Source organism: Coregonus lavaretus, assembly GCF_964263955.1.
Source record: "Coregonus lavaretus genome assembly, chromosome: 31".
Classification (NCBI taxonomy): Eukaryota; Metazoa; Chordata; class Actinopteri; order Salmoniformes; family Salmonidae; genus Coregonus; species Coregonus lavaretus.
Window position 1 is genome coordinate 19,397,150 of NC_140018.1, and position 21,475 is coordinate 19,418,624.

Sequence of the window (21,475 nt, forward strand, 5' to 3'; positions counted from 1 at the left end):
TCAGGGATAGGTAGATGTATTAAGCTGTTGTTAGGGGAAGTCAAGCTAGGAAGGGTTGGGGGGCTTTATAAGTTACAGGATGTCTTAGACACCTCGCAGAACTTGGGGAGAGCTATCAATATTGTACTCTGTACTAACTTCCTAGGTGATAGTTAGAAATTCCTATGATGTGAATATGTATATGTTGACTTGGTGATAGGATTTAGGGCAAATTCCAAGTATAAAGCCGACCACCTAGGTGATAGTTAGAAATACCTAGGTGTGAATATGATTAAAGGCCTGTAATTGTGTACTCCGGAGTGATAGGATGGTAGTCCTAGTTGTGTTGTATGTTGTATAAATTGTATATGATTGAGTGACTGCCTATCGGTGATGGTTAGGCATGTATTTGTTTGTTGATTAATCATTAATGGCTAGGTGGTGGTGTTGTAATTCTGGTGTATCTCAATACATGTTTGAACGAAGGGCATTTGCCTTGGTTGAATTGGCTTTTAGTAACAACGGACACCAGGCTAGGTGTGCCGCATTAAACCTTGATTTATATGCTAAAACTGTTATAGAAACTAATGACTTTAGATATAGGTTGTCCTTGTCTGTATTGAGTGGAAACTCTTTTGAAACTGTTTTACCATTTCCAAATGAGAATTTGCCTGCTGAAATTAGAATAATAATTCAGACCAAACCTATTACCTCCCTAGTTCCTGTGTTTGTTGAACCCTTTACCCTAGCCTGGCTGGCGAACGGATGTAATACCTTTAAGTTATCAGTTTGCCTGGACTGTATTAAATGTAAAGTAATTTATCATCCTGTCTGTATGGGGATGATGAGACATAAAGCATTATCCTGGTGTATACACTGTATTTCCACCTCACTGTTTTCTTACCCCAATAATAGGACGACCCCAATAAAAACTAGCAACCATGGCAGACAACTCCACGGGTCCCTCTCACACGGCCACTGGACCAATAGCTATGAAATGTATTACTCCTGTTGAATACCTGGGACAACAGTACCCAGCCTTGATTAAAGACTTTATATGGATATTCAAGAAACGGCATGATTGGACTATTGCCTCTGGGGAGTTCAGATTGCCAAAGGATGGGACTTTTAACAATAATCAATTTAATATCGTCCATGACATCGTGGAGAAGAGAAAACGAGAAGAAAAAGGCAGAGAAAAAAAAGCCACACTGGTATCTGTAACTGTTTTACAACCACTCTGGTCAGAGGGAACCGTGTTTTGGGCACGATCCAGGATAAACCATCTACAGACTGTAGTCAAAATGGAAGAAGAAAAAAGGAGATGCCAGAAGAAAAATCTGAAAAGAAGCCCTATAAAAAAGAATATCCTGCCCTCCCAACAGCACCACCACCACCTCCCCCATATGATGATTGTTCCGGCTACAAGGGAGGTGCATTCCCTCTGAGACAGGTTGGCTTCGACCCAGAACCAAAAGTAAAAACAGTAATCATCAGAGGCACCCTGGAAGAGACCGGAAAAGGAACAGAGGGCTCCACAAACCCCATTCCGGGACCCTCCATGGGTACCAGACTGACAAGAGAACTTGGTAAGTTGGACAAGGACGCCAGAACTAAGCCACTCACTGCATCAAAGCCTATATACCTCTACACCAGGACAGGACAATCAGTGATGGAAGAACAACAAAATGAAAGAAAGAGAGAAAGGGAGAAGAGAGAAGAGATTAATCAGGAAAGTGAAGAACGATGGAGAGTGGACAGAGAGAGAGAGGAACAGTGGAGATCGGACAGAGAACGTGAAGCAAAGTGGCAGAGAGACAAAGAAATGTTAGAGAGAGAGGATGCAAGACACAGAGATAGAGAGAGAGCGGATGAAGAGGAAAGGTGGAGAAGAGAGAGGGAATACAAAGAGGAGAGATGGAAAAAATAAAGTGAGTACAAGATAAGATGCGAAGGAGACACAGAAGGTGCTTTCTCCCCAGGAGCCAGACAAGACATGGAAGACAGAATAGCAGCTGAAGAGCTGGCGCTCCGACAGAAATACTATGATGATGAGGAGAGAATGAAGAAACAAGAAGAAATGAGACTGGTGTGATAACACCCTAACCACTGAATAACTATTCTATGACAGAGCCTGCAGAAACCTACCAGAAGCGGTACAACTGAAACTGAAATAAGTAGTTGGCTGGGACCGCAGTGATGAGACATCACTGTAAATTCTGGAAGAAGACAAAGGCTGAAGAAAAATCAAAGAAAACAGGCCTGCAGACTCCAGAAGTCCCAACTGGATGCACTAGAGAAAGGTAGCAAGCCAGACACATTGATGCTGAGTACTCCAGCACCTGCAGCGGCCCCAGCTCAACAGGTACAGTTTCCCCCACAGCCTTATGGTAATCCACAGCCATTCCAGCCCTATCAAACCTACCAGAGGAGGCACATAGGTGAGCCTATAGTCTGCTGGGGATGTGGTATAGCTGGACATATGATACACCAGTGCCCCACTGCTGTGGACCAGGGAGGTTGGGCACCACAGCCAGGCTTCAGAAGAGGCCGAGGTGGAACTGGCTAAGGAACCCCACACGTGTGTACTGAACTAATCGAACTTGATGAAAAAGCAAGACCTGACCTATTTGATGAACCTCTTGAGTTGGCTGACATGACACTTTTCGTAGATGGATCGGCTTACATTGATCAGACAACAGGAAGGAAACATGCAGGTTTTGCTGTAACCACCATAGACAACTCAATACACATAGAGCATTCCCTCCCTGATCATTTCTCTGCACAACAAGCAGAGTTACTAGCTCTCACCACAGCTTGTGAGGCTGCTGAGGGAAAAACAGCTAACATTTACTCAGACTCTGCCTACACAATTGGTGTATGTCTATCATGGACAGGTGTTTGGTAGGCTTGAGGTTTCCCCAAATCATATGTTTTGGCTCTTATTTCGGCTATGAAACTCCATGCTAAATTGGCCATTCTTAAAGTCCAGGCCCATACGGGTAACCAAGATGAGGCCAGTAAAGGAAATTATCTTGCTGACATTGCTGCTAAAGCTGCTGCTGCAAGGTGTCACACCCATGCTGTGTATCTGGCTTCTGCTGAGGCCTCGCCTGTTGTTGATTTGCAACAACAACAGGTGACTGACCACATGTCTCACTCCCTTTGGGAGGCCAGAGGTTGCAGCCGGGGCCCTGATGGCCTCTGGAGACAACACCTTTCAGGTAAACCGGTGTTGCCAACACAGCTTATCCCGTCGGTTTGCCGAATGTCACATGGGATGTGTCATTCGTCAAGAGGGGATATGGTAACCAAGATTTCACAAGATTGGTTTTGCCCAAATTTAACAGAACATGTGAAACAACACATTGTTAATAAATGCGTCACGTGCATACAATACAACGTTGCCAAGGGGACACCACTTAAACCTGGTCATTTCCCCTCACCTAGTGGCCAATTTACACACATTGCAATGGATTTTATTGAGATGACTGAAAGAAAGGAGAGAAAGCGCTATTGTTTAGTAATAATTGACCGATTCACAAGATGGGTAGAGGCATTTCCTACTACCCAATGTGATGCTAAAACAGTAGCTAAAATTCTGGTAAGGGAAATATTCCCTAGATTCGGCATCCCAGAAACCCTGTCTGCAGACAATGACACCCATTTCACTAGAGATAGCCCAAATTGCCCTTATGCTGGGGATCAGTGGCGGCTCCTGAAAAAATTCTCAGGAGGGGCAATTTTTCTGATGATTTAGGTGACCTACACACATTTAAAAAAAGATATGTCCAGCAACAACATGAAGACAGGGGCAGCATATAAGTCAATACCAGAAGCATTTATTGACTGATCTCAAAAGTGTTGGCTTACCAGGGTTGGTGGAGCCCTCAGTTTCATCTTTGCCTCGCAAAGCTAACTCAAACACTCCGCAAAACTTCACACACTGGATTAGCCGGCTGAGGATGTGGCGGTTCTTGCTAATGTCGTAGTAAATATATTTGTTATAGTGAATATGGAATATGATATGTTGAGTAAAATGTTGTGCTAAGATCTATTTAGGTCAGGAGCTGGTTATAAGTTCTGTTCCTATCCAATAACAATGGACAAAAGGGTCCTATCTTGTCAGCCTTGTCAGCAGGTGGCCAAGGACAACACCCACGCCATAGGCCTCTCAGTTCTTCCAACTCACGAGTTCTTGCTCTGAGGACACACACACACACAAACACACACACACACACATCATCACTGTTAAACACACACACACACACACACACACACACACACACACACATCATCACTGTTAAACACACACACACACACACACACACACACAAAAATCCCCTCTCTTAGGCTGAACATTTGAAGACAGAGAACCCGACTCAGAGCCAATGCAACAGTAACAGTAGCCTGGAGGGGACCTCGCCCAACTCATCAGGACCAATCAGAAGATCAGAACTACTAGATTCAACCTACTTCATTTATTGCATAAAATGTCTGCACACAATGTTTCGGGGCTCTCTTCAGATAATAATAATAATAATAATAATATGCCATTTAGCAGACGCTTTTATCCAAAGCGACTTACAGTCATGCGTGCATACATTTTTGTGTATGGGTGGTCCCGGGGATCGAACCCACTACCTTGGCGTTACAAGCACCATGCTCTACCAGCTGAGCTACAGAAAGTGGATACTCATGGATGCGCATCGCAATTGTAAAATGTCAACACAATTGGAGACACCACGTCATTTTTGGAGACATGTTATTGACAGTAAACTATTGTAGATGCGACTGCTAACTAAATAAAACATTTTAGCTGGCTAGCTAATCATCTTAGCTAAATGTGGGGCAAACAATTCAGTTATTTACCGTTAATTTGAGGGATTGGGGTGAAAGAAATCGAGTTACATAGTGATACTTTACGATATACTGTATTGACAATATCGCAATATTTTAGCGCTAGTTGGCTGTACCTGCACCAAAACACCATTATTGTTCCTTCATAGCTTGTTCTCAATCTTTTCACATTGGGAGCCAATTTGTTTTCAGCACTTTTATTTCCATGACTGATCAAAACTCGTTCTCATGGCTTTCTGATCCCTCTGCAACAGACATATGGTGCGCAATAAAATCACAGTATCGAATCGCAATACGTATAGAATCATGAGACTCGCAATGCTGATGCATATATCTTATCGTGAGGTTCCTGGCAATTCCCAGCCCAAGTTCATTTGCCACAACAAATCTCTTCGCTAGCAAACGCGATGTCTTCTCCAAAACGGCAATGTGTCTCCAGCAATGTTTACTTTTTTGACGTTCTATGGCATCTCCACTTTCCAAGCATATATGACCACATGTAATATTTTGGTAAGTGATGCAAATAGTGAACTATGTAGGGCCAGGATGTAAAATATATGTAGCTGCAGCAATTTCTCTTATCTGATATGGTAAGTAATGGGGCTTAATTTATAGCTCCCTAAGAGTTTGACGAACGGGTCCGTGAACGCGATTCCAGATATCTTTACCTCTGAATAAACTGCCTTTATTATACCATATCCACCCTGTCCAAAGTCTCTACTTGGTCTCAGTTCTCTCCAGTAAACTTGTGATTATCAACACTAACCTCATCGTTGTGGCGGCGGACAGCTAGCCTGTATCCCTCATCCAGTTGAGTGAGTGGCAATGTCTTTTTTCGTTCGTACCAATTTTTGGAAAATCCTCGGGTGTAGGACTTTCCGCCTTTAGTAGAAACCTGTTGAATTATTAAATTTGGTCTGGGAGGTCCTAATTGTTTCGTTGCCAATTTATCTTCATTTGTTCGCCGACAAAAAGGAACTTCTTTCAAACAATCCGCTCTTTTCTCAGTTACGTTCATGGTTACGTAACGTATGACGAAAGCGCGTAAGTGCAAGCCCACAGACACCCATTGAGATTGTATTGAAGGCTCTGAAATTTGAAAAAAATAGATTTTACATGGGAGTCTATGACAGACTTCTGGGCGATTTTCAACCTGACTGAAATCGCCCCAAAAGGGGGGGGAGCCATTTGAAGCACGACTTTAGCCTGATTCGACATTTAGTGGCAGTGTGGCACTGTGGCAGATCAGACGTATAGATTACAACACTGATAACTACTGTTGCCGTGATATAATTGATTAGAAAAAAAATCCCTTCCTTTTCCCGTTTGGCAGTGCGTCGCCCATATCGCCCTATTGAACAGGCCGCCCCTGCTGGGGATAGATCAGAAATGTGTCTGGATCTATCTTTTACTTTTACGTAATTTAGCAGACGCTCTTATCCAGAGCGACTTACAGTTAATGAATGCATTTTCATCTATGAAGTGTCATACACATTCTGTTATGATGTCAACCCCTTGCTCTTCTGAAATCACTGTTCTTGAGCAACACCATGCCGCAGGTGCCCTTAACCATTCTCTTTGGGTTAATAGAGGATGCACCAGAAGCCCTAATGGCCTCTGGAGACAGCACCTCTCCAGGAAACCTGTTCTCCCTCTACCTCTCGTCTCCTCTGTGTGTCACATGGCCCATGGGGTGGGCCATGTGCCAAGGGGGGAGATGGTTAGACTAATATCTGAAACCTGATTTTGCCCAAATCTGATTGAAATTTGCAAAACACATGTGTATAAATGTACTACGTGCATGCAATACAACATTGGTAAAGGTACCCCCCTGAAACCAGGGAAATGTCCAGCGTCGGCCGGCCCGTTCACCCATTTGGCTATGGATTTCATAGACATGGCTGAACGAAAGGACAGGAAAAGATACTGCCTGGTAATTGACCGCTCACCAGGTGGTTTGAAGCTTTTCCCACTATACATTGTGATGCTAAAACTGTAGCAAAGATTCTGGTAAGGGAAGTGATTCCTAGATTTGGAATACCAGAAACTTTATCCGCAGACAATGGCACCCATTTCACTGGAGATGTGGTTGCTCAGGTGGCCACCTAGCTAGGGATAGATCAAAAGTTTGTTTGCATCTATCACCCACAGAGTAATGGGATTACCAAAAGGGCTAACCAAATGATCAAAGGGGGGGCTTGCTAAGGCATGCCACTCCACAGGGAGATCTTGGGTGGAATGCCTTCCCTTAGTCTTGATGAAAATGCGTAGCAGCATTAACCGCGGTACAGGGCTTAGCCCACACAAGCTCTTAACTGGCCGACCAATGAACGTCCCTCTACATAGGCCTATGACACCACGACAGACTGAATTGACTACACTGGATGATGATTTCTTCACTCTCAACAAAGGAAAACTCAGGAGACTCCGGAACAGCGCCCACCAGACGAACTCCCAGTAGATATCAGAGAATGGATCAAGCTGAAGGTCCACAAGAGGAAGTGGAACCAACCAAGATGGATGGGACCTTACCAAGTCATCGCTGCAACCTCATCGGCAGTGAAGGTTCCGGGAACGTCAGGGATGGCACCACCTATACCACTGCCAGAAGACGACGCTAAGACCTTAGCAGATAAGCAAGACCTCGTGGAGGTTAAGGTTATTACCCATGACCACGATGGCAACATTGCTAGAACTATGGGCTTTGTTAAACTAGTAGGATTTGCACTGATGATACTTCTTACCCTGAGCTAAATGCCTTATATAGGGGGGATGGAAATACAGGGAAACCAACTAAAGACCAGCAACCAATGGGTTAATATGGTCAAAAAATTTGAGCAGGCAGGCAGCACCAAATGGTTCCTACGTTATAGTGTTAAAGAATCCCCAGAGCCGGAGTGAATTGTTTGGATCAATTGTAATTCTACTCTCAGACCAGCAAACTTCGTGTGCTGTTCTTTCCTACCTCCACCAAAGTGTGAGGAGTACTAACAACCAGCCCCAATGCCTGCAGCTCTATGTAGCAAAAGACTACTCCAGACTATCCAACTGCACCATTGGTGGCTGCACTACATTTGACATTTTACATTTTAGTCATTTAGCAGACGCTCTTATCCAGAGCGACTTACAGTTGATGAGTGCATGCATTTTCATACTGGCCCCCTGTGAGAAAAGAACCCACAACCCTGGCGTTGCAAGCGCCATGCTCTACCAACTGAGCTACAGGGGACTATAACAGGACAGCTCACAAAACCATGTGGAGTGTTTAAAAATATACTCCCCAGTGATGACTCAGTCTCCAGCCTTAGAACAGGTCCAGAGGTCTGCCTCAAGGGGAGGAGATATACATACATTTACGTCATTTTAGCAGACACTCTTATCCAGAGCGACTTACAGTTAGTGAGTGCATACATTTTCATACTGTCCCCCCGTGGGAAACAAACCCACAACCCTGGCGTTGCAAGCGCCATGCTCTACCAACTGAGCTACAGGGGTTCTACATCTAGGATCTATAACGTCTCATCTGCTGTTGAGTGTCCTATGCATCCCCCTTACCCATTGCCCCTAACCATTGGAAATAATAAAATAGAACCTGTACTTACTAACCTTCACTCAACCTATAGGCCTCCACTCTGCCTCTGAAATGATGGGAATGTTGGGTTCTAAGAAACTTGTAAAAGATATGCAGGCCTGCCACCTACTGATAGACGCTTGCTTGATCTCCACCATGCACTCACCGATTCTGAGTCAATCACCAGAATACCTAAACTCAGCAAAGAAACGTCCTCTCACCGTCAACTGCGTTTATTTTCAGCAAACTTAACATGTGTAAATATTTGTATAAACATAACAAGATTCAACAACTGAGACATAAACTGAACAAGTTCCACAGACATGTGACTAACAGAAATGGAATAATGTGTCCCTGAACAAAGGGGGGGTCAAAATCAAAAGTAACAGTCAGTATCTGGTGTGGCCACCAGCTGCATTAAGTACTGAAGTGCATCTCCTCCTCATGGACTGCACCAGATTTGCCAGTTCTTGCTGTGAGATGTTACCCCACTCTTCCACCAAGGCACCTGCAAGTTCCAGGACATTTCTGGGGGAAATGGCTGAGCCCTTACCCTCCGACCCAACAGGTCCCAGACGTGCTCAATGGGATTGAGATCCGGGCTCTTCGCTAGCCATGGCAAAACACTGACATTCCTGTCTTGCAGGAAATCACGCACAGAACGAGCAGTATGGCTGGTGGCATTGTCATGCTGGAGGGTCATGTCAGGATGAGCCTGCAGGAAGGGTACCACCTGAGGGAGGAGGATGTCTTCCCTGTAACGCACAGCATTGAGATGGCCTGCAATGACAACAAGCTCAGTTCGATGATGCTGTGACACACCGCCCCAGACCATGACGGACCCTCCACCTCCAAATCGATCCCGCTCCAGAGTACAGGCCTCAGTGTAACGCTCATTCCTTTGACGATAAACGCAAATCCGACTATCACCCCTGGTGAGACAAAACCGCGACTCGTCAGTGAAGAGCACCTTTTGCCAGTCCTGTCTGGTCCAGCGACGGTGGGTTTGTGCCCATAGGCAACGTTGTTGCTGGTGATGTCTGGTGAGGACCTGCCTTACAACAGGCCTACAAGCCCTCAGGTGAGCCTCTCTCAGCCTATTGCGGACAGTCTGAGCACTGATGGAGGGATTGTGCGTTCCTGGTGTAACTCGGGCAGTTGTTGTTGCCATCCTGTACCTGTCCCGCAGGTGTGATGTTCGGATGAACCAATCCTGTGTAGGTGTTGTTACACGTGGTCTGCCACTGCGAGGACGATCAGCTGTCCGTCTTGTCTCCCTGTAGCGCTGTCTTAGGCGTCTCACAGTATGAACATTGCAATGTATTGCCCTGGCCACATCTGCAGTCCTCATGCCTCCTTGCAGCATGCCTAAGGCACGTTCACGCAGATGAGCAGGGACCATGGGCATCCTTCTTTTGGTGTTTTACAGAGTCAGTAGAAAGGCCTCTTTAGTGTCCTAAGTTTTCATAACTGTGACCTTAATTGCCTACCGTCTGTAAGCTGTTAGTGTCTTAACAACCGTTCCACAGGTGCATGTTCATTAATTGTTTATGGTTCATTGAACAAGCATGGGAAACAGTGTTTAAACCCTTTACAATTAAGATCTGTGAAGTTATTTGGATTTTTACTAAATATCTTTGAAAGACAGGGTCCTGAAAAAGGGACGTTTCTTCTTTTGCTGAGTTAATATCTGCTGTTGAATCCGGATTGGGAGCCCCAAATGGTTTCATGTGGATTTGTGGAGATAGAGGTTATTTGCAGTTGCATAGTGCATGGAATGGCTGTTGTTACCTTGGCCAGACCCAATTACAGCTGGCCACTACTCCCCTACTAATGCTATTGGATGCTAAACGCAATACTACTAGGAAGTCATCAGGGAGAGTCAAAAGAGCTATGGCACATATTAATTTGGATGATGGTTTCACCCTGAGTAATGGTGAACTCTTTGGTATATCTCTTTTCCCTGGGGTTGGGAATAAAGTTTTGGGGGATTGGATTAATAACATTACCTACTCCATGCAGGCACATCTGAATCCGACCATTTCTGGTTTCGCCCTCCTCTCAGCTGATGTCCAGAATTTGAATGCAGTAACAGCTAGGCATGGACTGGCTCTAGATTACATCCTGGCAAAAGAGGGTGGCTATTGCCATGCTCTAAATTCTATTTCTCCCACTGAATGTGTAATGTTGCTTCCCGACTCTTCTGACAACATGACTGTAATTTTGAATGGATTGACTAAATTGGCAGACAGCTATACTCCCACTGGAGAGGATTCATGGTTTTCCCTTAATTGGCTGAGGAGTGCTGTAGGAGACATGGGATTCAAGGTCTTCTCTATCTTGGTTCCCCTCTTGATTCCCCTTCTCCTCGTATTGATTTGTGTGAATGTAGCTGCGCTGCTGGTAAGTGCCTCATTAACAAGGCCTTACCAGGGATGATGGTGCTTCAGGCTCCTGATTCTCCTGACCCACTGTACTTTCCTCATTCTAATGATAAGGTTCTGCACTCTAGTGCTCATATTTTGCCTAACTATTACCTTTAATATTTTTGTGATTTTGAGGCCCCAAAGGGGGGAATGAAGGGGTTTAACTTCTTGCTATCAGCTTCTTACAGTCAATGAAACACCCAAGCTGTCTGGTTCTGTGAAAAGAGGATAGGTGCGCCTAACCACAAAAATATCTCCTCGACCTAGAAGCCGCTTACTTCTCCTTTATGAAATGTTAAATGTCACAAGATGATATTGTTTAGTTTCTGTATGAGAAGTCAAGTATCGGTCAAGCCCATGTTTTTGAAGCTATAAAATACTGAGAAGATGATTGGCGCTGTCAGGGATAGGTAGATGTATTAAGCTGTTGTTGTTAGGGGAAGTCAAGCTAGGAAGGGTTGGGGAGGCTTTATAAGTTACAGGATGTCTTAGACACCTTGCAGAACTTGGGGAGAGTTATCTATATTGTACTCTGTACTAACGTCTGCCTGCAATTGCATTAACTAAAGAATAATCTTAATACTTTGACGAAGTGACTGTGTTTCCTTCTTACCACCACATATTGATTTGAGCATTATTACACCTGATCATCAGTTGAAGAATTTGAGCCAACATACACCAGCGGAACCCATCCAACATGAAGGAGCTGGAGCAGTTTTGCCTTGAAGAATGCCTAGATGTGCCAAGCTTATAGAGATATACCCCAAGAGACTTGCAGCTGTAATTGCTGCAAAAGGTGGCTTTACAAAGTATTGGCTGGATGTCTTTTGGATGGTGGACATTTCTTTATACACACGGGAAACTGTTGAGCGTGAAAAACACAGCAGCGTTGCAGTTCTTGACACACTCAAACCGGTGCGCCTGGCACTTACTACCATACCCCGTTCAAAGGCACTTAAATATGTTGTCTTGCCCATTCACCCTCTGAATGGCACAAATACACAATCCATGTCTCCTCCCCTTCATCTAGATCGACAGCTTTCACCTGGTCAGTCTATGTCATGGAAAGAGCAGGTGTTTCTAATGTTTTGTACGCTCAGTGTATAATAATTGAATGTGAACATACAACAGACAAAAGACTGACACTTGTGTCGCTGATTGTTGCGCCCGTCATTATTCTAATGACAGAATCGCAGACGTTTTAGCCTTCCAGGGGTGCTGGATCAGTGCTGGTAGCGTTTATCTCGCTTATAACTCCCTGGAGCAGGCAAAAAAATTACTCCACCCAATGGGCAAACCAGATCTAGCGCAAAGCCTTTTCATCTTCAATCTGAGCTAGATTGACAGAATTCTGACCCAATGAGAATAGGGGGGGGGCACCAAAGGTGGCCAATCCTATTTCAGGGGTGGCTAGTACCCCCTCTTATAATGCATCATTATAAAAACCCATAGACATCCAGTAAGTGATGTCTGATAGCAATAGAAACAGAAACTTTTGCAAACATATGGCTCAAGTCTGTGATTATGCTGAAGAAGACTGCTACAAGAATAGCCTCTTGGGCATGGAGGGAAGAATAGCATTAATAGCCAAGGAAAATGTTGAGGGAAAAAACGCACTCGTGACATTGTTTGACAGATGCCTCCAGCATGAGTCTGGCAGTGTCTGTGGAGACAGCTGTGCATATAAGGTCACTTTAAATGTCATTACTCTTCCTGATAGTTAGGAGGAATGGAGCACTCAACTACAACCCATTATGGCCTGTTACTTTTCTGGTCATTACTGGATTTCAACATTTCTCTAGTTAGCTGTAGCTAATTATCATTGTTTGTGCTCTACGTCTGTTGGTCCTTCCATCACAAAAAATATGCATGAAACTGAGAAAAAAAAAGCATTGTTAATTTTGTACCCCCAACACAAGTGTACTTCATGCCCACACCTCATAACTGTAAAACACAAAATTCATTTTGAATAACATGCAAGATGTTCTCACTAGCAAGAAAAGCCATAAAAATAGACTATTTAATGAGTGGCAGTGAATCTCCACTAGCCACATTAGCATGTTCCATGTCATGTGGGGAGGCAGGGAATCTCTGAAGCATGTGGCTGAAATTGCCGGGCGGATCTCCAAGGTCATGTGTTTTTTAGGGAGAGGGAGAGATAAGGGGGGTTGCCTACACTGAGAAAACCCCTTTACAGAGCGAGATTTTCAGGTATGGAAAATAACTAGTGTTCTTATTCAATTAACACATTTCATTTCTTTTGTTGGAAGATTTCAGTGAGAGGAGAACGCAATTCCGTAAGATTATGGACATTACAGTAGGCCTATGTCCTTATTAACTAGTGTTTCATATGGGTACTATATCACTTACTACATTGTAATGCTTTTGGATGTAGTACTAGATGTAGTCATAGAACATAGCAGATAGCATACAGATTTCAAAGATTATCATTGCCACAACCAGAGATAAAGCATTAACTGAAGGGGAGACAATACCTACAGAAATAGCAGAGACCATGACCAATACTGAAAATAGATGAAATGCTGAACAACTTCCACCTGTCAGGAGAATAATTACTAGCTAATTTCAGGGCGGAGACACTGGTCTGCTGCTGTGTATTAATGATGTACATGCATACTGTAATACTGTCTGCCTGGTAGGGTGGTTGAGTGGATCACACCATAGGGGGACATTATTTAACGATGCCTGGAGAAATGAAGCAGCTAATGCCAGCACTGCCTCCTGTGGAATGCTTAGCTATGTCTTAGATTATGATTTACTTTGTGCTGCATTTGTGTAGGTTATGAAGCACAGATGCAAGCTTATAAAATGGAGGCTATTTATTGTCAATGTTTTTGGCTGCAAGGCCTTTTAGAAGAAAAGGCATGAACAACACCACAACAAACATGAATTAGAGGATGTAGGCCTAGAGCAGGGATGTCAAACAGTGGGGGTAAAAAAACTAAAAAATAAACAACTCTCCTGAGAACCAAGGAAAACATTGTTTTTCCTAATCATATTTTTTGTGATTCAATAACTGTTTAGGGTTAAAAAAAGCATCCTACAATTTCCACATTTTAATTTTAATTTTATTTTTTTTATTTTACAGCATGTCCACTGTAGTGGACAACAGGATCATTTGAGTACGAAAAGAGACACATTTGGTAGATACAAATTTTTACAGAGTTCTTACAGATTACAGAGTTTTTATGAACTAAGAATACATACATTTTGGGCTGTAGATTGATTATTATCCAAGAATACAGACATTTTGATTATACAATACACATTAATCATTCTTGAATCCTTTTCCTTACATTTCGCAAGGATAGCTTTACTATTAAAGCTTAACATTTTGTTATGTCCATATCCTTTGATTGGTCCCCTTGAATCCTTTCAGTGTTATTTGAACAATGAACATATAACTAATGTGTAACAGATTTATTTTGGATTTTTTCCTTCTGTCAAACTGAATCCAATCTAGCTTTTTCCTTCACTCTTCATTTTGTTCTTAGTATTTTCTTTGTTAGTGGTGAAAGTCCTGGAAGCAATTTCTCTTTTTGGTAATGCAGAGGAACATCTTGCATTTGGTACATCTCATGTACGTCTTGCTCTTGCAGCCCTTATTTCTGCATCTTTCTGCATGCTTGGTATCCATCATCTCAGGCATGTGCATGGCTCCTAGTCTGCGCACAGATGGCTCTGGTTGTGGGATCCTCATTTTAGATGGTGGCTCATACTCATCCTCACTCTCTTCACAGCTGTTTTCCATTTCCGGACTCTCCAACAGCTCCTCAGCTAGGAGTAGTTTGAAGTCCAGGTACTGATGTGTGTTCTTGGATGGTCTGTGCAGAGCTTTGCTGTCAGACTGGTATTGTATCCAGGAGTTGGTGATGGCAACATCAAAGAAGTGACTGATCACGCGCGATGTCCACTTCTTGGTCCTGCTTGACATACGATAGAAGCTAAGCATGCGATCACAAAGATCTACGCCACCCATGTTATCATTATACTGCTTAATTACTGCTGGTCTTTTAACCTGGACCAGGTGCTTTTCTTTCTGGGACCATCTGGTACAGATGTCTTCTGGGTCTTTCCCATGTACAGTGGATGCCATGAGCACTGGTTTGTTGTCGAACCATTTTGTGATGGCCAGCTCAGGACTCTTTCTGGCCACTGACACTGATGTTCCTCTCCCCTCTTTTTTCAACTGTTTTTCTACTGGCAGCTGGCACAGCTTTGGGACACGGTTCTTCATTATAGTTCCAGTTGCAGGAAGGCCCTTTGCCAGCAATGCATCCAATAGATCTATGGTTGTGAAGTACCTGTCAAAGAATATGTGGCTTCCTGTTGGAACAGATTCAACCATGCGTAGAACTGCTGCAGCTCCAACTCCTAACCTTTGGACTGTAAAGGTATTCTTCCCTTGGTAGACTTCAAAATCAAGCATCAGACCATTTGGGGATGCAAGGACAAAGACCTTTAGGCCAGTAGGGTTTGGCTTGCCGGGAACATATTGCCTGACTGGACAACGGCCTGTGAATGGGATGATTTGCTCATCAATGCAGACCCTTTCTGGCTTTGCAAGGCTGAGACAGCCTTGGCGCACACGATCGAGTATTGGCCTGACTTTCCAAAGAATATCTGCCTTCTTTGTTTCCTCTGTTACAGCCAGGTCATTGACAATCTTGAGGGAATTTCTTATCCTGAAGAATCTATCCCTAGTCATTTTGCTACTTATGACTGGCACTTTAGTTTTGTTGGCCCAAAACATTTTAATTCTGGGATAGCCAAGGCAGGCCATGTGGACTGAAATGCCCAAGAAGATTTTTATTTCTTGTGGCGTGGTGTTCATGCACACTCCTTTGATTTGCAGCTCTCTTTGATTTGTGTATGTTGCCAAATCTTCAAAGACCTTGTTGTCAATGTACTGTGAAAAGTATTCAATTGGACTCCAGTCTGCACGTGTTGTAGGGTCATCTTGACACACAGGAAGCCCAGGTAACACAGGTGCAAATCTGATATGAAGGAAAAAAGAATAATAAATGATAAGTAATAACAGTTTAAATACTCAATGCAGCTGAATTTAAAATTGTGGAACTGCATCAAACATACATGTTACTCCTGGCCCACAGAGGGCGACGAGTTTCCTGTTCATCCCTGTCTGTATCTGTGTCTGTGTCTGCATCTGTCCCTTCAACTGAGCCTTCTGCATTGTCTTCCTCTTCTTCATCACCGTTTTGTATCATTGGTTGAAACTTATCCTCATCTCTCTCATCATCTGACAACTCCAAATCTATTCGGTAAATAATTATTTCTGCTTCAGTTCTGTTTCCTACGACAATGTGGAGTCATTATTTACATGAAGATAGTCCTGATGTCCACTATAATTGACATTCATAAAATGGCAAATCTTTCAAAAGATACATAATTTAGTTGCTATCAGAACTAAATATATGATTCCTAACACCTTCATGAACAAGAAAATATATGATTATCATAGTAACAAAACCATAGACAAACAATATTTGACTTACCTCTCATCTTTCCATAAAATGTGCTTGTTCCTATGCCGTCCATTTTGAAAGGAAAGATAGAGGCGGTTCCCGGCCTCCCAGCCAATCAAATGACATATCACTGAAAAGCCCAGGATGTCCTCTGTACAGTACATCAGGAATTAAGAGACTTGCACAAAAGATTCCAAGAAGAGGGATGAAACTCAAATGTCCACTACAGTGGCATAAGTCAATGGGCTGGGTCTCAGGAGGATATACTTTAAAACGACTAAAACCAAATAAAAACTGTGTCGAAATTATAATTCATACAGTTTCTTGACTGTGTCCAGCTCGCTAAAATTCACAGAAATGAAAGCTAGACAGCCAGAGAGTATCGAAAATTCCCTAAACTATGGATAGAGGACTATTCTTAGCTAAACTCAGAACCCTTCTATTTTAAAACCTCATAAAAGAGGCCCTAGTTGTTCCTCAAAGCAATTATCCCTAATTTCAGCAGTGCTGTCCAGGCGGTTGATATTGTTAGCAGCCACTGAGCCACCACAGCAGACGACCGGCTGAGTCAGCAACATGTCATAATAAGCCTCTGATCATTTTTCCCTTTCTTTTATTCCAGGAGCTGCAGGATTCTTGCTCTTCGTTTTGTCCTGACATCCACTCCTCTCATCTTCATGCTGCTATTATTACATACCCTCATAAACATCTCCTAACAATGGTGGGGAATTATGGGCCACTGCAAACAGAACAGGAGGGTAGGATTGTCACGATCGTCTGAAGGATTGGACCAATGCGCAGCGTTGCGAGTGAACATGATGACTTTATTAATCAAAGCAACCACGAAAAACAACAAAAGACGATACGTGAAGTTCTATACTGAAAATACGACAAACAGCAACAAAGAAACAATAACCCACAACACAAAGGAGAAAACACACAGAATATATATGGCTCCCAATCAGAGATAACGAGCCGACAGCTGACACTCGTTACCTCCGATTGGGAGTCATCGACCAATCACCACATGACACAAACAAAATGAAACTCACCCATCCCCAACACCACCAAATGAAATACACCCAAACACACGAAAATGAACAACCCTGGCTCAATATAAACGTCCATAGAGCCAGAGTGTCACAGTACCCCCCCCTAAAGGTGCGAACTCCGGGCGCACCAACATCAGGACTAGGGGAGGGTCTGGGTGGGCGTCTGTCCATGGTGGCGGCTCTGGCCCCGGTCGTGATCCCCACCCCACCACAGTCACAACCTGCTTCGGTAGCCTCCTCCCAATGACCACCCTCCACCTAACCCCACCTGGACTAAGGGGCAACCCCGGACTAAGGGGCAGCATCGGCCTAAGGGGCAGCACCGGGATAAGGGGCAGCACCGGGCTAAGGGGCAGCACCGGACTAAGGGGCAGCACCGGACTACGGGGCAGTACCGGACTAAAGGGCAGTACAGGACTAAGGGGCAGTACCGGGCTAAGGGGCAGCACCGGGCTAAGGGGCAGCACCGGACTCAGGGGCAGCACCGGACTCAGGGGCAGCACCGGACTAAGGGGCAGCACCGGGCTAAGGGGCAGTACCTGACTAGATGGCGGATCCTGGCTGGCTGGCTCTGGCGGATCCTGGCGGGACGGCTCTGGCGGATCCTGGCGGGACGGCTCTGGCGGATCCTGGCGGGACGGCTCTGGCGGATCCAGGCTGGACGGCTCTGGCGGATCCTGGCTGGACGGCTCTGGCGGATCCTGGCTGGACGGCTCTGGCGGATCCTGGCTGGACGGCTCTGGCGGATCCTGGCTGGACGGCTCTGGCGGATCCTTGCTGGACGGCTCTGGCGGATCCTGGCTGGACGGCTCTGGCGGATCCTGGCTAGACGGTTCTGGCGGATCCTGGCTGGACAGCTCTGGCGGATCCTGGCTGGACGGCTCTGGCGGATCCTGGCAGGACGGCTCTGGCGGATCCTGGCTGGCTGACGGATCTGGCGGATCCTGGCGGGCTGACGGATCTGGCTGCTCATGGCTGGCTGACGGATCTGGCTGCTCATGGCTGGCTGACGGATCTGGCTGCTCATGGCTGGCTGACGGATCTGGCTGCTCATGGCTGGCTGACGGGTCTGGCTGCTCATGGCTGGCTGACGGGTCTGGCTGCTCATGGCTGGCTGACGGATCTGGTTGCTCATGGCTGGCTGACGGATCTGGCTGCTCATGGCTGGCTGACGGATCTGGCTGCTCATGGCTGGCTGACGGATCTGGCTGCTCATGGCTGGCTGACGGATCTGGCTGCTCATAGCTGGCTGACGGATCTGGCTGCTCATGGCTGGCTGACGGGTCTGGCTGCTCATGGCTGGCTGAAGGCTCTGGCTGATCCTGTCTGGCGGAAGGCTCTGGCTGATCCGGTCTGACGGAAGGCTCTGGCTGCTCCTGTCTGGCGGAAGGCTCTGGCTGATCCGGTCTGACGGAAGGCTCTGGCTGCTCCTGTCTGGCGGAAGGCTCTGGCTGATCCTGTCTGGCGGAAGGCTCTGGCTGATCCTGTCTGGCGGAAGGCTCTGGCTGATCCTGTCTGGCGGAGAGCTCTAGCGGCTCCGGTCTGGCGGACGGCTCTGAAGGCTCATGGCAGACGGGCGGCTTTGCAGGCTCAGTACAGACGGGCAGTTCAGACGGCGTTGGGCAGACGGACAGTTCAGACGGCGTTGGGCAGACGGGCAGTTCAGACGGCGTTGGGCAGACGGGCAGTTCAGACGGCGTTGGGCAGCCGGGCAGTTCAGGCGCCGTTGGGCAGACGGGCAGTTCAGACGGCGTTGGGCAGACGGGCAGTTCAGACGGCGTTGGGCAGCCGGGCAGTTCAGGCGCCGTTGGGCAGACGGGCAGTTCAGACGGCGTTGGGCAGACGGGCAGTTCAAACGGCGTTGGGCAGACGGGCAGTTCAGGCGCCGTTGGGCAGACGGCCAGTTCAGGCCGGCTGGCGACGCACATCGTGGACCTGGTGCGTGGAGTAGGAACAGGCCGGACCGTACCGGGAACACCCACCACTGGCCTTAACTGGGGATCAAGAACGGACCGGACCAGACTGGGAACACACTTCAGTCTCTCATGCCGTGCCACAACAACTTCCCTCCCTCTACTCGCCAATGGCTCCCGTAATCCGATAGCCTTCTCTCCTTTTCTCCCTGTGGCAGCCTCCTGCTGCCCAGGCGCCCAAGCCATGTGCCCCCCCCAAAAAAATTTTTGGGGAGTAACCACGGGCTTCCAGCCTCGACTCCGCGCTTCCTCTTCATACCACCTCCTCTCGGCTGCAGCTGCCTCCAGCTCTTCACGAGGGCGGTGATATTCCTCCTCAGACCACCTCCTCTCGGCTGCAGCTGCCTCCAGCTCTTCACGAGGGCGATGATGTTCCTCCGGTTGTGCCCAAGGACCCTTTCCAGCCCGAATCTCCTCCCATGTCCAAAAGTCCTTAGGAGGCATCCATAACTCCTGTGTCCAGACCCCTTGCTCCTGGACGCGCTGCTTGGTCCTTTTTTGGTGGGTTATTCTGTCACGATCGTCTGAAGGATTGGACCAATGCGCAGCGTTGCGAGTGAACATGATGACTTTATTAATCAAAGCAACCACGAAAAACAACAAAAGACGATACGTGAAGTTCTATACTGAAAATACGACAAACAGCAACAAAGAAACAATAACCCACAACACAAAGGAGAAAACACACAGAATATATATGGCTCCCAATCAGAGATAACGAGCCGACAGCTGACACTCGTTACCTCCGATTGGGAGTCATCGACCAATCACCACATGACACAAACAAAATGAAACTCACCCATCCCCAACACCACCAAATGAAATACACCCAAACACACGAAAATGAACAACCCTGGCTCAATATAAACGTCCATAGAGCCAGAGTGTCACAAGGATGAAACGCTGACAGAGAGGATCCTGGTCTCTCTTTTACATTGGTAATGACATACTTTACCTTGGTGGGATTAGTTTGAATGGGATAATATGTTAGTAACAGTATCACTACAATGACATGGGTAAAGGTAAAACAAATATTTTGTATATATGCATGTGCTACTTTTTTTCTGAACCTTTGACATTTTGACCACCCGTCAATGAAATTCCATTCTAGCAGTATAGCCTATAGCAAATCTGATCAAAGCTCGTCATCCCAATGCAGTGAACCAGATAGATGCTTGCGTAATACAGTAAGGCTCGTTGACAGGCCAGTATTACATATTTAAATATATTTCCATTCATCCACAGGGTTTATAAACTGCTGTGTTTTCCTATTCCGTTCCCTCATACATCAATGTCTGTTGTGTTCTCAATCAGAACCATCTGACACTCTGTAATCTGTGCAGAATCCCTGGGCATAGTACAGATGTATGATCTTAATTTGAAATACCCTGTTGCAGGAGAACTTTCCTGCAATGCAGGACATTTAAAACGTGTAGTGTATTTGAGCTTTAAAAGGCTTCTGAAGTTTGTAATTTCCACTTTTAAATGTCAGACTTGATTTACCCTCACAACCCCTACAAAATGTCCATTAATTATAATCCACTTAATAATAATTATTGCCCTGCTGTAGCAAACTGGCTCAAATTAAGATCCTACATCTGTATATGGGGGAGGCAGTGTATATAGCGTCTCCACAGTCTGAGAAGATTCCAGCAAGTGTATTCCTTCCTGGTGATTCCATGATACCCCAGACGGAACACTGTCGGAGTGGAATTTTCCATTCCCAGCAGGGTAGAGAGATGGATAGTGACAGTGTGCTGCTGTATATCCCTGAGTAGAACAACCCCTTGCATCTGCATGGCGGGAGGTACAGCTTGTGAAAACTGCATGGTAAATAATTGATCATGTACATAAAGCATCGGAGGGGGACAGAGGCTGGGAAGGACGCCGAGGTCTCCCCATAAATAAATCCACAATTACCATCGCTGCGCTATGACTCCTTGATTCACTTGCTGTTTGCTGTTTTTTTTCTTCGTAATATACTAAATGAGTCCAAGAGTGACCGAGGCTTTCTAATATAAATCTTTTGATAAAACTGTCAGTCGGCAATAATTGTGGCTGTTTAAAAATGTATTGGCTGTGGCAGAATAGCTTCATGTCAGCTCCA

At 45.6% G+C, this 21,475-nt stretch overlaps 1 long non-coding RNA gene across 1 annotated transcript; it reads right to left on the reverse strand.

The window, feature by feature from the left end:
• Positions 1–15,515: 15,515 nt before the first annotated feature.
• On the reverse strand, positions 15,516–16,566 carry LOC311106639. Its single transcript, XR_014610346.1, has 2 exons — positions 16,374–16,566; positions 15,516–15,854 (listed from the first exon to the last, which is right to left on the reverse strand). It is a non-coding gene; the product is annotated as an uncharacterized lncRNA (long non-coding RNA).
• Positions 16,567–21,475: the final 4,909 nt, after the last annotated feature.